Below are 18,416 nucleotides of genomic sequence, written 5' to 3'. Positions count from 1 at the left end.
CATTTATTTTATTTTTCTTAGCCATTAAAAGGTATCATAACTACAAGATTATTATTTGGTTTTTCCCACTGAGAGTAATCTTTTTTCAACCGGCTAACACAGTGCCAAACCCCTTTTTTTTTTTTTTCAATAAAACATGATGCACAAGAGATACAATGTAACAATAACACAAGCGCACAATGAAACATGGAGCAGAAAAGGGCAACATGAAGGGACTCCAATATTTAGGATATGAACGTAGTAAGTAGTAAATCATTCTAGAAGGGGCAGCAACGATTGGAGATGCCTAAGTACTATGGGGGTTTGTCTTAAAATAAGCATTAATTACCTTTCTGCACGACCCCCATTAACCACTGGAACATGTCTCCTGAGCCCCCCTGTGTACAGGACAGATACAACCATGTACAAAGCTCGATCCTTTGTAACATCCTTACAAACACCGAATACAGCAAAAGGGCGACCACTGTAGACAAAGATTTGTGGGTCTGGTGACTATGTCATAAGCGGGTGGTTACCAGACCAGGATTCTGCAATGTTCCTCTGCCAGCACTCGAATGCCAGCGTCTTAGGCGCCTGTGGTCTTTACAAGACCCCCCAATAAATCATTATATGACGAGATCCTTGTAAACACCAGAGGCGCCCATGATTGTAGCATTGGAGAGGAAGTTCACAGGTTCTGGTCCGGCTTCCACAGAGAACAGACGTGGTCACTGGTCCAGTGACTCTAATTTGCTCATCTCTAGTGGTCGCCGTTCTGCTCCATTAGTGTTTGTAGGGATGCTGGAAACCGGCGAGCTTTCTACCTGACTTTCTCTGGCTGTCCTGTACACAGCGGAGCTCAGGAGCCCTTTCCAGTGGCTTAATGGGGTCCTGTGGATCGGTAATTAATATTTATTTTGGATTTCCACAAAGTACCAACTGGGTCCTACAAATTTTTTTTGCAACATCCCCACACCGTGCCCATATATACCGCTGTACAGGACCTGTATAATACCGCCATACAGGAAAAATAGAAGAGTTGCAAATTTACAAATACCAGAGTTGGTGTCATGACGGTGGGAGCCCCATGTTTCGGAGGGTCTGGGCAATAATGCAGCCTCATTTCATCAGATACATTTGGTGCCTGAGACAATTAGGGAAGGTCTATTTTACAACCAACAAGTCACCACAATTATAATGCTGATGCGGGGGGTTTACAGGCTTTATGCTGATTCATGAGCCTCCAGGAGAGCAGCGTCCAAAGTCTCCAACTGCATCACGTGGCACATAGCAATAATGCAATAAATGACAGTGAGTTATTCTGGATTATTAGAGACCTCCGGACTCGGCATCGGCTGCTCCTCATAGGGGCACATAAAAGGTGCCCAGATCAGCTGTGGTGGTCTACATGGTGCTGCCATGATGGAATATGTCAGCAGGATTTCACCTCAAACTATTTACATTCACATGTAGCTGTCAGAGACCAGTCCATTCCTGAGAAATCAGCATTTGAATTAATATGCAAAATCCTCCCTTTAGGCCAAGGGTGGGAAACCTGCCCGCAATGTTCTTTTCTGTGGCCCCTGGGCACATTCCTGGGGGCCGTAGTGCTCGGGCCAGTGGCTGCGTTTTGCTGGACGTGGGCTCTTTAATTGCTCTTTACATTGCGAGTACACACATGCAGGCAGGTACACGCATGCATGCATACAGAACGCTGCGGTGCATGCAATGCAAGATTACGTCCTGACGCTGGCCAGTGCCAGCATCAGCATGTACTTTGCGGGCATTGTCAGGGCACTCGGCGCTCCCGTCACACTGATGATGACAGCAGCGGCCTCAGCATCACATGTGATGTAAATATGCCCCCAGCCTGTCATGTGATGTATATATGCCCCCAGCCTGTCATGTGATGTATATATGCCCCCAGCCCTTCCTGTGATGTACAGTACAGACCAAAAGTTTGGACACACCTTCTCATTTAAAGATTTTTCTGTATTTTCATGACTATGGAAATTGTACATTCACACTGAAGGCATCAAAACTATGAATTAACACATGTGGAATTATATACTTTACAAAAAAGTGTGAAACAACTGGCCTGACATGCCGTTTCAAAAAGATGTATGTAGGGAGAACTAAAAGACCTATGAATGTCAGAATAAACGAACATCTAAGGAACATAAAAAATAAATATAAGGAACACCCGCTCTCCAAGCATTACATGGAAAAACATAATGGATGCATAAATGGGACTCAAGTCACAGGCATCCAGATTGTACCAACACACTGGAGAGCTGGTAATTTTATTAAAACTATGTCCAGAACAGAAAGTAAGTGGATATTCCAACTAAACACCCTTAAACCCAAAGGGTTAAATAGCGATATCGAGTTGTTTGCATTTAATGACTGACAGACCTGCGCATGTTCAGAAAACATACACATGACTGACAGGTAGTTATCAAGACCATTCCCGACTAGAGTATATAAAGGCACTATCGATGGGTAGGACTATCCCTGAGGAAGAAAGACGAGTCTTTCGAAACGCGTAGGAACTGCCCTCCCCTAGCTCACACTAGCGCTAATTGGCCTCTGTATCCTGTGTGTCACGTGTTAGCGCGTCACACAGGTCTCGCGCGCTTTCTGCAGGAAGTGCGCGCTTTCCCTATCCGAGATTACGCGAGAAGCGGAAGTCACCGGCCGGGACTCTGCTCTCGCTCCGGATAATAGCCACGGTACCTGCCGACAGGACGCCACCGACCCTGGGACGACTGTCCTATTAAGATTCACGTAAGACCTCTTCAACTGTAAGTAACCGGACGCTGCGCTGCTCCGCCAGCATAACACAGCTTTGCCCTCTATTGACTAACCGGCCGGTTCTCTCCTAGAACCAGGCCTATCTACACACAGAGGCTACCACTCTACCCCTACAATCCACTATTGTCCGCAATACTACTCCTATTTGGCACCCACCGGCTCAAGGACCTAGGGAGAACCACCGTGCCATAAACATCTTGCCTGACAAAGTATACTTATTAAGGCTTCTCATACCTCGACTCGGTTGACACCTTGCTTCACCTGACCCATGTGACTTACCTAATTACAGGTATATCTGTTACAACCACCAGGACGTACAGGGCCACCACTGTATGGTATCAACCAGACCTCCCCTTGACTGCAACAGGTCACCTACTGGACCACACCTGCATCATCAGGTAATTATACATATTAATAGCCCCTACCAGGGCAAAAAAATCGCTCTCTACCTACTCCCTACCTCTGCACCGCAGGTAGACTGAAGTGATAATCGAGGACACCAGATCTACGGGAAGCTTAGAGCCTCTGGACCTCTCCCTACCAGAAACTAATATCCACCCGGACCACAGTAGGTACATACAATCTATCAACTTTGCAGTACCTCTCTATTTAATTAATCCTCCAAACCTATCATCTTGCCCCGTAGGTTTTCCCACCACGGAGCAAGATCACCTACCTAGCAAACTAAAACCCCTGGCACTTGTCCACCAGTGCAGGAATAAGAACAAGGACCCTATAATAGGTACATCGGTTACCATCTATCTCATCTAGGCCTAATTAGATAATCCCATTAATCTAATCCCCTTTACCCTTTTCTATAGGTTTTACACCTCTGGACCACGTTAAGTAGCATCTTCTATCAAAATATATAATGCTACTCCTATCCTCTAAGATTTACTGGCCTTTGGTTCAGAGACTTCATCATCTTTTAACTGGTTTTAAATATTTTTTATCTATTTATTCTAAATAAAGCTTATATTTAATTTTTATCTAACCTACGACTAGTCCTTAGTAACGCCTTCATATTGGTATCTCCATATTTCCCTTCCCCCACTACCCAAGCGCGAATTATACACCTACTTACAACTGAAAATATGTCTTATATTCTAGGTTACTCAAAGTAGCCACTTTTTCCTTTGATGACTGTGACTCGCCCCCTGGGCTGTGGGGCACTTGGATCCGGGCAATAGGGAAACGGTGGGAGTAGTAGTGGCAACCCGGTTCCGTGGCTCAGGGTGGTCAGGCCAGTGGTAGTCCGTTATGTGCTGATGTTTATGTCCGACTACGCCACCCGTGGATTTGCGGTTATTAGGAACCGCCGCTGCAAGGCAGACCGCTGGGGCTAATGAGGTGTGCAGCTAGGGTAGTGTGACTCCCCACGGGAAGAGTGCGGCCCCAGGGCAGTATAGTGGATGGTGGGAGTGATGGTAGTGAGGGTCCCAGTGCCGGTAGTGCTGGAGACGCGAAGGAGCACACAGACAATAGGTTGCAGTCCAGGGTCTTTACTGAAACAGGTAAACTGACCCATAAACAGTCCCAGCTAGGAGGGGACCTGGATGTCTGAGAGCAACGGGGAAATTGGCCCTGGTCAGGGTGAGGGTGTAGGCCTACCGTGCTTTCTGCGCTCCTTCTGGCTATCTCCTCGTTATAGGGTAACAGCCCACGTTTCCAAGCTTTCCGTGTATTCTCGCCTGTATGGCCTGCGACGTGGGTTCCTTTCTGCTCCCAGCCTTGTACGGCTTTACTGGTCCCTTCGGTTGTGGCAGGGCCTCCAGGCTTCTTAGGCCAAGGAATATACAGTCCCTTGCGGACTGGTTATCTGCTGGAGGATGTAGAATCCTCTCAGCCTCAGACACCAAAGTCTGGTAAATTAAGTCCTCTTTCTGCCAAGACAGGCTCTCTTCGCCTCACGTCTCTGGCTGGTGGCTCTCCTCCTGCCACACTTCCTCTTAGGTGCAATCAACTTTCTGTCCCTGCTCTGCTCTGGGACAAGTCTCAATGCTGAGACAGGCCATCCAGTTCTCCCTAACCCTGCCCCCAGCACCAGCTTTTATAGGGGCAGCCTGCTCCCCCTACTGGCCTGAGACAGGAGGCATTGCATGCTAATGTTCCCCTGACTAGAGAACCTCCCCCTTGCTCTCAGACACAGCTTTAATTACACTTGTGGCATCCAGGCCAGGGTGACACAACTGCTTTGCACACTCTTGGCATTCTCTTGATGAGCTTCAAGAGGTGGTCACCGAAAATGGTCCTCCAACATTCTTGAAGGAGTTCCCAGAGATGCTTAGCGCTTGTTGGCCCTTTTGCCTTCACTCTGCGGTCCAGCTCACCCCAAACCATCTCGATTGGGTTCGGGTCTGGTGACTGTGGAGGCCAGGTCATCTGGCGTAGCACCCCATCACTCTCCTTCTTGGTCAAATAGCCCTTACACAGCCTGGAGGTGTGTTTGGGGTCACTGTCCTGTTGAAAAATAAATGATGGTCCAACTAAACGCAAACCGGATGGAATAGCATGCCGCTGCAAGATGCTGTGGTAGCCATGCTGGTTCAGTATGCCTTCAATTTTGAATAAATCCCCAACAGTGTCACCAGCAAAGCCCCCCCCACACCATCACACCTCCTCCTCCATGCTTCACGGGGGGAACCAGGCATGTAGAGTCCATCCGTTCACCTTTTCTGCGTCGCACAAAGACACGGTGGTTGGAACCAAAGATCTCAAATTTGGACTCATCAGACCAAAGCACAGATTTCCAGTGGTCTAATGTCCATTCCTTGTGTTCTTTAGCCCAAACAAGTCTCTTCTGCTTGTTGCCTGTCCTTAGCAGTGGTTTCCTAGCAGCTATTTTACCATGAAGACCTGCTGCACAAAGTCTCCTCTTAGTTGTTGTAGAGATGTGTCTGCTGCTAGAACTCTGTGTGGCATTGACCTGGTCTCTAATCTGAGCTGCTGTTAACCTGCGATTTCTGAGGCTGGTGACTCGGATAAACTTATCCTCAGAAGCAGAGGTGACTCTTGGTCTTCCTTTCCTTGGGCAGTCCTCATGTGAGCCAGTTTCTTTGTAGCGCTTGATGGTTTTTGCAACTGTACTTGGGGACACATTCAAAGTTTGCCCAAGTTTTCGGACTGACTGACCTTAATTTCTTAAAGTAATGATGGCCACTCGTTTTTTTTTACTTAGCTGCTTTTTTCTTGCCATAATACAAATTCTAACAGTCTATTCAGTAGGACTATCATCTGTGTATCCACCTGACTTCTGCACAACACAACTGATGGTCCCAACTCCATTTATAAGGCAAGAAATCCCACTTATTAAACCTGACAGGGCACACCTGTGAAGTGAAAACCACTTCCGGTGACTACCTCTTGAAGCTCATCAAGAGAATGCCAAGAGTGTGCAAAGCAGTCATCAAAGCAAAAGGTGGCTACTTTGAAGAACCTAGAATATTAGACATATTTTCAGTAGTTTCACACTTTTTTGTTAAGTATATAATTCCACATGTGTTAATTCATAGTTTTGATGCCTTCAGTGTGAATGTACAATCTTCAAAGTCATGAAAATACAGAAAAATCTTTAAATGAGAAGGTGTGTCCAAACTTTTGGTCTGTACTGTATATATTTTCCCCGGCATCTCCTGTGCTGTATTGATGCCCCAGCTTTTCTTGTGATATATACAGCAGTCTCAGTGTCTCCTGTGATGTGTATACAGCAGTCTCGGTGTCTCCTGTGTGATGTAAACAGTAGTCCCAGTGTCTTCTATGTGATGTATATACAGCAGTTTCGGTTTCTCCTACGTGATTTATATACAGCAGTCTCGATGTCTCCTATGTAATGTATATACAGCAGTCTCGATGTCTCCTATGTGATGTACATACAGCATAGTAACATAGTTTTTAAGTTTGAAGGAAGACTAAGTCCATCTAGTTCAACCCATAGCCTAACATGTTGATCCAGAGGAAGGCAAAAAAAAAACCATGTGGCAAACACTAAGCTCCACATTGGGGAAAAAAATTCCTTCCTGACTCCATATTGCAATCAGACTAGTTCCCTGAATCAACGCCCTATCAAAGAATCTAGTATATATAACCTGTAATATACTTTTCAAGAAAGGCATCCAGACCCTTCTTAAATTTTAGTAGTGAATCACTCATTACAACATCATGCGGCAGCGAGTTCTCGATGTCTCCTATGTGATGTGTATACAGCAGTCTCGGTGTCTCCTGTGTGATGTATACAGGGCCACCATTAGGGCATTACTGCCCTTACTGCTGTATGGGGCCCCGTGAGCAGCAGTACAGGGAGGGAGCCTGGGCCCAGTCAGGGCCCCCCCTCTTGTGCTTCTGCTCACGGGGCCCCATGCTGTAGCAAAGTGGCGATTGCCGGGGCGCCACCTTCCGCGGCGCACACCCCGTGCTGAGTACCTTACCAGAGCTGCGCCAGCAGCTCCCTCATATTTCTCCTGACTTCTGGTCAGGTAACATCGCGTACGTGCTGTCACCTGACCAGAAGTCAGGAGAACCCGGCTCGCGTACCTCTCCTGGTGCAGGGACCTCCCGGAGCGCTCATACCCTTCAACACCGAACAGATGTGCAGTAGCTCCAAGGGAGTCCCTCCTCCCCTGTGACGCGCTGGTGAAGGTGCGTATGAAATGACTCATCACATACGCGCCCGCAGAGAGCGGAGCGGGAGCCATGACAGGATGCCAGCACAGCTGCAGGGATCATATGAGAGGTAAGTATGAAAACTTTATTTTTTAAAAATTAATTAATAGTCTTGGGCATGAGCACATGGAGGGTGGGAAGAGCACATGGGGAATTTGGAGTAGAGGGTGGGAAGAGCGCATGGGGATTTGGGAGTGGAGGGTGGGAGACGCACATGGGGATTTTGGAGTGGAGGGAGGGTGGGAAGAGCACATGGGTAATTTTGAGTGGAGGGTGGGGAGAGCAAATGGGGAATTGGGAGTGGAGGAAGGGTGGGAAGAGAGCATGGGGAATTGGGAGTGGAGGGCGGGTGGGAAGACCACATGGGGAATTGGGAGTGGAGGGCGGGGAGAGCTCATGGGGAATTGGGAGTGGATGGAGGATGGGAAGAGCATGGGGAGTTTCGAGTGGAGGGAGGGTGGAAAGAGCGCATGGGGAATTTCAAGTGGAGGGAGGGTGGGAAGAGCACATGGGGAATTTCGAGAGGAGGGAGGGTGGGAAGAGCACATGGGGAATTTCAAGTGGAGGAAGGGTGGAAAGAGCACATGGGGAATTTCAAGTGGAGGGAGGGTGGGAAGAGCACATGGGGAATTTTGAGTGCAGGGAGGGTGGGAAGAGCAAAAGGGGAATTTCAAGTGGAGGGAGGGTGGATAGAGCACATGGGGAATTTCGAGTGGAGGGAGGGTGGGGAGAGAACATGGGGAATTGGGAGTGGAGGAAGGGTAGGAAGAGCGCATGAGGCATTGGGAGTGGAGGGAAGGTGGGAAGAAAACATGGGGAATTTCGAGTGGAGGGAGGGTGTGAAGAGCACATGGGGAATTTCGAGTGGAGGGAGGGTGGGAAGAACACATGGGGAATTTTGAGTGGAGGGAGGGTGGGAAGAGCACATGGGGAATTTCGAGTGGAGGGTTGGAAGAGCACATGGTGACTTTCAAGTGGAGGGAGGGTGGGAAGAACATATGAGGAATTTGGAGTGGAGGGAGGGTGGGAAGAGAACATGGGGACTTTCAAGTGGAGGGAGGGTGGGAAGAGCACATGGGGAATTTCGAGTGGAGGGAGAGTGGGAAGAGCGCATGGGGAATTTGGAGTGGAGGGAGGGTGGGAAGAGAACATGGGAATTGAGAGTGGAGGGAGGGTGGGAAGAGCACATGGGGAATTTTGAGTGGAGGGAGAGTGGGAAGAGCACATGAGGAATTTGGAGTGGAGGGAGGGTGGGAAGAGCACATGGGGAATTTCGAGTGTAGAGAGGGTGGAAAGAGCACATGGGGAATTTCAAGTGGAGGGAGGGTGGGAAGAGCACATGGGAAATTGAGAATGGAGAGTGGGAAGAGCACATGGGGAATTGGGAGTGGAGGGAGGGTGGGAAGAGCCCATGGGGAATTGAGAGTGGAGGGTGGGGAGAGCGCATGGGGAATTTCAAGTGGGGGGATGGTGTGAAGAGCACATGGGGAATTTCGAGTGGAGGGATGGTGGGAAGAGCACATGGGGAATTTCGAGTGGAGGGAGGGTGGGAAGGGCACATGGGGAATTTCGAGAGGAGGGAGGGTGGGAAGGGCACATGGGGAATTTGGAGTGGAGGGAGGGTGGGAAGGGCACATGGGGAGTTGAAAGTGGAGGGAGGGTGGGAAGAGCCCATGGGGAATTGAGAGTGGAGGGAGGGTGGGAAGAGCACAAGGGGAATTGGGAGTGGAGGGAGGGTGGGAAGAGCCCATGGGGAATTGAGAGTGGAGGGTGGGGAGAGCACATGGGGAATTTCAAGTGGGGGGGATGGTGTGAAGAGTACATGGGGAATTTCGAGTGGAGGGATGGTGGAAAGAGCACATGGGGAATTGAGAGTGGAGGGAGGGTGGGAAGAGCCCATGGGGAATTGAGAGTGGAGGGTGGGGAGAGCGCATGGGGAATTTCAAGTGGGGGGATGGTGTGAAGAGCACATGGGAAATTGAGAATGGAGAGTGGGGAGAGCACATGGGGAATTGGGAGTGGAGGGAGGGTGGGAAGAGCACATGGGGAATTGGGAGTGGAGGGAGGATGGGAAGAGCACATGGGGAATTGAGAGTGGAGGGTGGGGAGAGCGCATGGGGAATTTCAAGTGGGGGGATGGTGTGAAGAGCGCATGGGGAATTTCGAGTGGAGGGATGGTGGGAAGAGCGCATGGGGAATTGAGAGTGGAGGGAGGGTGGGAAGAGCCCATGGGGAATTGAGAGTGGAGGGTGGGGAGAGCGCATGGGGAATTTCAAGTGGGGGGATGGTGTGAAGAGCATATGGGGAATTTCGAGTGGAGGGATGGTGGGAAGAGAACATGGGGAATTGGGAGTGGAGGGAGGGTGGGAAGAGCCCATGGGGAATTGAGAGTGGAGGGTGGGGAGAGCGCATGGGGAATTTCAAGTGGGGGGATGGTGTGAACAGCACATGGGGAATTTCGAGTGGAGGGATGGTGGGAAGAGCACATGGGGAATTTCGAGTGGAGGGAGGGTGGGAAGGGCACATGGGGAATTGAGAGTGGAGGGAGGGTGGGAAGAGCCCATGGAGAATTGAGAGTGGAGGGAGGGTGGGAAGAGCACATGGGGAATTGGGAGTGGAGGGAGGGTGGGAAGAGCCCATGGGGAATTGAGAGTGGAGGGTGGGGAGAGCACATGGGGAATTTCAAGTGGGGGGATGGTGTGAAGAGCACATGGGGAATTTCGAGTGGAGGGATGGTGGGAAGAGCACATGGGGAATTGAGAGTGGAGGGAGGGTGGGAAGAGCCCATGGGGAATTGAGAGTGGAGGGTGGGGAGAGCGCATGGGGAATTTCAAGTGGGGGGATGGTGTGAAGAGCACATGGGAAATTGAGAATGGAGAGTGGGGAGAGCACATGGGGAATTGGGAGTGGAGGGTGGGGAGAGCGCATGGGGAATTTCAAGTGGGGGGATGGTGTGAAGAGCACATGGGGAATTTCGAGTGGAGGGAGGGTGGGAAGGGCACATGGGGAATTTCGAGAGGAGGGAGGGTGGGAAGGGCACATGGGGAATTTGGAGTGGAGGGAGGGTGGGAAGGGCACATGGGGAATTGAGAGTGGAGGGAGGGTGGGAAGAGCCCATGGGGAATTGAGAGTGGAGGGAGGGTGGGAAGAGCACATGGGGAATTGGGAGTGGAGGGAGGGTGGGAAGAGCCCATGGGGAATTGAGAGTGGAGGGTGGGGAGAGCGCATGGGGAATTTCAAGTGGGGGGATGGTGTGAAGAGCACATGGGGAATTTCGAGTGGAGGGATGGTGGGAAGAGCACATGGGGAATTGAGAGTGGAGGGAGGGTGGGAAGAGCACATGGGGAATTGAGAGTGGAGGGTGGGGAGAGCGCATGGGGAATTTCAAGTGGGGGGATGGTGTGAAGAGCACATGGGAAATTGAGAATGGAGAGTGGAGAGAGCACATGGGGAATTGGGAGTGGAGGGAGGGTGGGAAGAGCCCATGGGGAATTGGGAGTGGAGGGTGGGGAGAGCGCATGGGGAATTTCAAGTGGGGGGATGGTGTGAAGAGCACATGGGGAATTTCGAGTGGAGGGATGGTGGGAAGAGCACATGGGGAATTGAGAGTGGAGGGAGGGTGGGAAGAGCCCATGGGGAATTGAGAGTGCAGGGTGGGGAGAGCGCATGGGGAATTTCAAGTGGGGGGATGGTGTGAAGAGCACATGGGGAATTTCGAGTGGAGGGATGGTGGGAAGAGCACAAGGGGAATTTCGAGTGGAGGGAGGGTGGGAAGGGCACATGGGGAATTTCGAGAGGAGGGAGGGTGGGAAGGGCACATGGGGAATTTGGAGTGGAGGAAGGGTGGGAACAGAACATGGGGAATTGAGAGTGGAGGGAGGGTGGGAAGAGCGCATGGGGAATTGAGAGTGGAGGGAGGGTGGGAAGAGCGCATGGGGAATTGAGAGTGGAGGGAGGGTGGGAAGAGCGCATGGGGAATTGAGAGTGGAGGGAGGGTGGGAAGAGCGCATGGGGAATTGAGAGTGGAGGGAGGGTGGGAATAGAACATGCGGAATTTCGAGTGGAGGGAGGGTGGGAATAGAACATGGGGAATTTCGATTGGAGAGAGAGTGGGAAGAGCACATGAGAATTTTGGAGTGGAGGGAGGGTGGGAAGAGCATGGGGAATTTGGAGTGGAGGGAGGGTGGGAAGAGCGCATGGGGAATTTCGAGAGGAGGGAGGGTGGGAAGAGCACATGGGGAATTTGGAGTGGAGGGAGGATGGGGAAAGCAGATAGGGTATTTCGAGTGGGTGAAGGGTGGGGAGAGCACATGGGTAATTTGGAGTGGAGGCTGGGGAGAGCACATGGGGAATTTGGAGTGGAGGCTGGGGACAGCACATGGGAAATTTCGAGTGGAGGGTGGGAAGAGCAAATGGGGAATTTCGAGTGGCTGAAGGGTGGGGAGAGCACATAGGGTATTTTGAGTGGAGGGAGGGTGGAAAGAGCACATGGGGAATTTCGAGTGGAGGGAGGGTGGGAAGAGCACATGGGGAATTTTGAGTTTAGAGAGGGTGGAAAGAGGACATGGGGAATTTCAAGTGGAGGGAGGGTGGGAAGAGTACATGGGGAATTGGGAGTGGAGGGAGGGTGGGAAGAGCACATGGGGAATTGGGAGTGTAGGGAGGGTGGGAAGAGCCCATGGGGAATTGAGAGTGGAGGGTGGGGAGAGCGTCTGGGGAATTTCAAGTGGGGGGAGGGTGTGAAGAGAACATGGGGAATTTCGAGTGGAGGGATGGTGGGAAGAGCACATGGGGAATTTCGAGTGGAGGGATGGTGGGAAGAGCATATGGGGAATTTCGAGTGGAGGGAGGGTGGGAAGGGCACATGGGGAATTGAGAGTGGGTGAAGGGTGGGGAGAGCACATGGATAATTTGGAGTGGAGGCTGGGGTGAGCACATGGGGAATTTGGAGTGGAGGGTGGAAAGAGCACATGGGGAATTTGGAGTGGAGGGTGGGGGAAGCCCATGGGGAATTTGGAGTGGAGGGTGGGGAGAGAACATGAGGAATTTGGAGTGGAGGGTGGAGGGAGCCCATGGGGAATTTGGAGTGGAGGGTGGGGAGAGCACATGGGAAATTGGCAGTGGAGGGTGGGGAGAGCTCTTGGGGAATTGGGAGTGGAGGCTGGGGAGAGCACATGGAGAATTGAAAGTGGAGGTTTGGAAGAGCAAATGGTGAACTGGGGGTGGGGAGAGCAAATGGGGAATTGGGAGTGGAGGAGAGTAAATGAGGATGAATAGAGGGTGGGGGTGAGGAGAGCACGGACATGACATGATGAATTGGGGCAGAGAGTGCATGTAAAAATAATAAATCGGGGGATCAGGAGGTACAGAGTAGGGGGCATTGAGAATGCAGGAGTGTGACTGGTAATAAATTGGGTGAAAGAGTACAAGTTCTAATTTATATATTTATTAGATGGGGAAAGTGGCTATTTACAGTTAGTGGGGGCACAGTGGTGGATTACAATTTATATTTGGAATGGTGGGTTGCATAATAACTAATTATATAATAATGGTGGGTGCACGTCTGTATTCAGCTGCGGAGTGTAGAAGTTGGGGAATGTGCTCTAGATAACTGTGTGTTATTTTATGCAGACGAATCCTGGCTGGAAGAAGTGATGGCGGTCTGTGCTAGATGAAGGAGAAAAGCGAAGATGAAGGACTTCACCTAGAGACGTCACCGGTGAGTCAGTGTGTTATCTGTACACTAACACTATATACTATGTACAGGGCTCCTGTGTATAATGTCACTGGTGATCACTGTATTACCTGTACACTGAAACTATATACAGAGCTCCGGTGTATAATGTCACTGGTGATCACTATATTACCTGTACACTTACATTATACACTGTATACTATGTACAGAGCTCCCGTGTATAATGGCCCTTATGGTAATATTAGTATTGTGTTTTTTTATTAATGATCAGTATTGTAGTATTCGGTCACTATGTGGTGGTAATATGTGGTCTGGTCATGGTGTGGCTGTTTTTGTCCCTTGTATGTGGTATTATTCGGTCACTATGTGGTGGTAATATGTGGTCTGGTCATGGTGTGGTTGTATTTGATCCTTGTATGTTGTATTATTGGTTATTTAAAAAAATGTATATGACACCTTCCCCTAAAGAAAAATAAAGAAAAATATACCTAAAAAGAGTATTGGATATTTTAAGAAATTCTTAATAGCTTAGAGTAGAGTAGGATCTGGCCAGAAGAGTCTCCTTATCGTAGTGGCGGCTATAAAAATCTTTTAGTCAAAACAAAAGCTGATGGCTATGTGTGTGATCTAGTGTTCACTGGGAACTAGTAAAGTGTGATTGGTGAGGACTTGGTGCAGAAGTGGAGTTTTTCCAAGAGTGGGCGGTGGGAATGTAGAAGGTTTGAGGGATGGAGGCAGAGCTGGGGTGGAGCCTGGGCGGAATTTCAAGGGGGCCTGAAAATTTTGACAGTATGGTGCTCTGAAATTCCTGGTGGCAGCCCTGGATGTATACAGTAGTCCCAGTGTCTTCTATGTGATGTATATTCAGCAGTCTTGGTTTCTCCTATGTGAAGTATATACAGCAGTCTCGATGTCTCCTATGTGATGTGTATACAGCAGTCACGGTGTCTCCTGTGTGATGTAGACAGTAGTCCAAGTGTCTTCTATGTGATTTATATACAGCAGTCTCGATGTCTCCTATGTGGTGTATATACTGTAGACCTCCCACTGCTTGAGTACTATAAATGTAACGCGAGCAGTGATGAATTTTCCACTGTCAGGAGACCTGCAGTATAATATACCTGTGTTACTGTTAACTGTGTTACTATTACGAGTTCTTTTCAAAATTCATTGCAAAGAGTCACCTGTGCTCCAGACCGACACAAATCTGGAAAAGTAGTTGTAACAACATCATCACTACAACCTCACATCATCACACCAAAGAGAAGCAGCTCTGGCTGTTAAATTATGGCTGGGTTAATTAATTGTTTGACCAAATAGAGTAGAATGAATTTCAAGTATTTCCTGCTCTCCTGTCTCTATGTAGCACATGTTGAGAAGCAGCAGCAGCATGAAGGACAAAATACCTGTCCTCCTCACCTGTCACCCATGTCCAGCAACTAGCACACCCCCGCAGAAACCTTGCACATCTAGACACTCACACACTCTCTGACTCTGTTCTACCACTGACATCCATATCCTCACTCCATGACACAGACAGCGCCACTGCTTTCCACAATGCCACTCTCGCATCAACTATTGACTCGGTCGCCCCTCTTATGCATGGCAGAGAGCGACGAGTCAATAGGCAACCCTGGCACAACAACCTCACTAAACAGCTTCGACAAGCATCCAGGGTTGAAGAGCGGCGTTGGAAGCAAACACATTCACAAGATGACTTCACTACATTCAAACAAGCAACACTTGCATTCAAATCAGCACTCACCTCTGCTAAACAGGCCTACTTCACAACCCTCATATCTTCCCTATCCTACAACCCCAAACAGCTATTCAACACTTTTAACTCTCTCCTCCGCCCTCCACTGCCCCCTCCGACCACCGTCATCTCTGCTGAGGAGTTTGCCACACACTTCATAAACAAGACTGACCAAACACGGCAAGTCTTTACTGTCCGACCACCACAACCCCTTTGCTTTCCACACCATTGCCCTTCCCCCATAACCTCCCTTTCCAACATCACGGAAGGAGAACTCACTCATCTCCTCTCCAAATCACACCTCACCACATGTGCACTCGACCCCATCCCATCCTACCTCCTCCCCAACCTCACCCCCACACTCATCCTCTTCAACCTTTCACTAACTTCTGGTACCTTCCCCGCTGCCTTCAAACATTCCACAATCACGCCCATCCTCAAAAAGCCATCCCTCGACCCAACCGCCTTCTCCAGCTACCGTCCCATATCTCTGCTCCCATTTGCCTCCAAACCCCTTGAGCAACACGTTAATGGTGAACTTTCCTTTAACTTCTCATCTAACTCTCTCTTCGACAACCGACAATCCGGCTTCCGCCCCCACCATTCCACCGAAACTGCCCTTACCAAAATCACCAATGACTTACAGCCAAAGCTAACAGACAATTCTCTGTACTCCTTCTTCTTGACCTGTCCTCTGCCTTTGACAGTTGACCACTGCCTCCTACTACAGATCCTCTCCTCCTTTGGCGTCAAAGACCTTGCCCTATCTTGGCTTTCCTCATACCTTTCCAACAGCACATTTAGCATCTCCCACTCCCACACTACCTCCTCACCCCGCCCCCTCTCTGTTGGAGTCCCTTAAGGCTCTGTCCTAGGACCACTACTCTTCTCAATCTATATCCTTGGCCTGGGACAGCTCATAAAATCCCATGGCTTCCAATACCATCTGTACGCTGATGACACCCAGATCTGCCTCTCTCGCCCAGTTGTCACCTCTCTGCAGTCCATAATTCCAGCATGTCTATCAGCCATATCCTCCTTCTCCTCTCGCTTCCTCAAGCTCAATGTGGATAAAACTGAACTCATCATCTTTCCCCCATCTCGCGTCTTTCCCCCACCTGATCTTTCTATCACAATAAATGACAGACACCACACTTTTTCCAGTACCGGCAATCCGCTGCCTCGGAGTAACCCTTGACTCTGCCCTGTCCTTCAAACGCCACATCCAAGCTCTCACCACCTCCTGTCGTCTCCAACTCAAAAATATTTCCAAAATCCGTCCTTTCCTCAACCCTCAATCTGTCGGGGTAAAAGAGAATATATATTTTTGTAACTTTTATACTTTTGTAACTTTTATACGCTTTTTTGCTAATGTACTAACCACCATTTTGTGTCTTATAACAATAAGCTTTCCTTGCTACGTATTACTCAAATCGAAACTTAAACTAAGACAGTTCCAGTGTTGCCAAGACTTATTTCAGAGAAACGAAACAAGATTATAAGCTGACGGCTGCAATATCTGCCCAGAGACTGAGATAAGGAGATGTGGACCAATCAGGAGTGGCCAGACACTGGACTTTCATGGCTTACCCCGCTCCGGACAACCCCTATCCCCTCCCCATTATGTAGTGTATTTAGGTTTATGCATGTAAAAAATAAACTCAGAACATTGCTGAGAACGTTGTCTGTAGTAGTCTTTTGAGCGTGCTCTGAGTTTGAACCAGCTTGTTGTCTGACTCATTCTTTGAATGGTTGACCCATGCTCATAGTTTGAATTTGGAGTGACTGGAGGACGAGTGGAATGTCATCACGACCCTCACAAATGGCGCCCAACGTGCAGCGTGGCTAGCGGTACGCCGCCCTCCCGGACCCATATCGCTGATTTCCCTGGTGGTGACCGCGGTGGCTGAATTTGAGGCCTGATCAACCTCCATCGAACACGGTAAGTTGAGATATATATATTATATATGTTTCACTTGCCTGTGTGTCAGCCGCAGTGGTTTCTGTGGGGCTGTCAGGTTGGATCTGGGTGGGTGATCGGTCGAGTGGTGAGACCTCAGGCGTCCCGCACCACGTCCTGAACCAGCAAGTGTTAAAACGAGTGACGTCGCATGCCTGCGCGTGCTCGTGTGAACACCATCTCCTCCTCCTCCGGTCACTGAACTCTCTTTAGATAGCTGCCTCCCGTAACTGATAGTCGAGGTTTCAAAGCATTCCTGAATTGTAGTGTAATGGAGAAAGAATCTGTGACGAATTGAGGTGTACTCTTCGTCTTATACAGAGAAACCTCATAAGGAGGTGTTGTGCTGTCAGAATCTGTGACGAATTGAGGTGTACTCTTCGTCTAACACAGAGACTGCTGTAAAGTCAAGGTTAGGAAACAGTGTATTGAGGTGTCTCTACACTGTCGGGTGGTGCTGTGGTAGGAAAGGAGATAGATTGAGGTGTCTCTCTATCTCATCAGTGTATTGAGGTGTCTCTACACTGTCGGGTGGTGCTGTGGTAGGAAAGGAGATAGATTGAGGTGTCTCTCTATCTCATCAGTGTATTGAGGTGTCTCTACACTGTCGGGTGGTGCTGTGGTAGGAAAGGAGATAAATTGAGGTGTCTCTCTATCTCATCAGTGTATTGAGGTGTCTCTACACTGTCGGGTGGTGCCGTGGTAGGAAAGGAGATAGATTGAGGTGTCTCTCTATCTCATCAGTGTATTGAGGTGTCTCTACACTGTCGGGTGGTGCCGTGGTAGGAAAGGAGATAGATTGAGGTGTCTCTCTATCTCATCAGTGTATTGAGGTGTCTCTACACTGACAGGTGGTGACCTGTAGTCAGGGTGCCGTGGTGAGTCGCACTGTAAAGTCGCCATTCAAGGCTAGGAAAGGAGTTAGATTGAGGTGTCTCTCTATCTCATCAGTGTATTGAGGTGTGCTCTACACTGAGGAATGGCGACCTGTGGACTGCACCAGTGATCTGAGTCGCGACAGATCATTGCATTCTATAAGAAAATGTTGCGTATATTCAAATTTGAAAGATCTCGTAAGTTGCGGAATGCTGCTGTGGGAGTTAAGCCAATTAGTGGAGTTACGGGAAGGCAAGAAGGCAAGAAGAATGTTAGGAATTTGTATAACATGATAAGCTTATCCAGTACAGGCAGGCTTTAGTTTTCAGTGTAGAAAGAATATGTTACACAGAAATTGGGAAAGCTGGGTGAGGACTTCTGCACCAGGCTCAAGCACATCTTAGAGTAGCGAGTGATTTGAAGTCTGAAGGCTGGAAAGAAGTAGATAGTGTGGGGGGGACAGAGAATGCCGAGCCTTTGTTCGGATACATGAAAGCTGCAGATTGTGATTTGTTATGTGCCCCCAAAATGGCCGTTGCACCTTTGATGCCTGTCACTACACCGAGCCCTCAGCCACCGCCCTATAATGGTACCAACAACAAATCACCGGAGGGGTGGATGTGTCGGGTGTGTGGAGAGCAAAACCCACCCTGGGCGGAGTTCTGCTGTCTGTGGGG

Source organism: Phyllobates terribilis, unplaced genomic scaffold, assembly GCF_046119375.1.
Source record: "Phyllobates terribilis strain yellow unplaced genomic scaffold, ASM4611937v1 Scaffold_8__6_contigs__length_399053987, whole genome shotgun sequence".
NCBI classification, from domain to species: Eukaryota; Metazoa; Chordata; class Amphibia; order Anura; family Dendrobatidae; genus Phyllobates; species Phyllobates terribilis.
The sequence above is the reverse complement of the archived record's forward strand: the minus strand, read 5'-3'. Positions refer to the sequence as shown.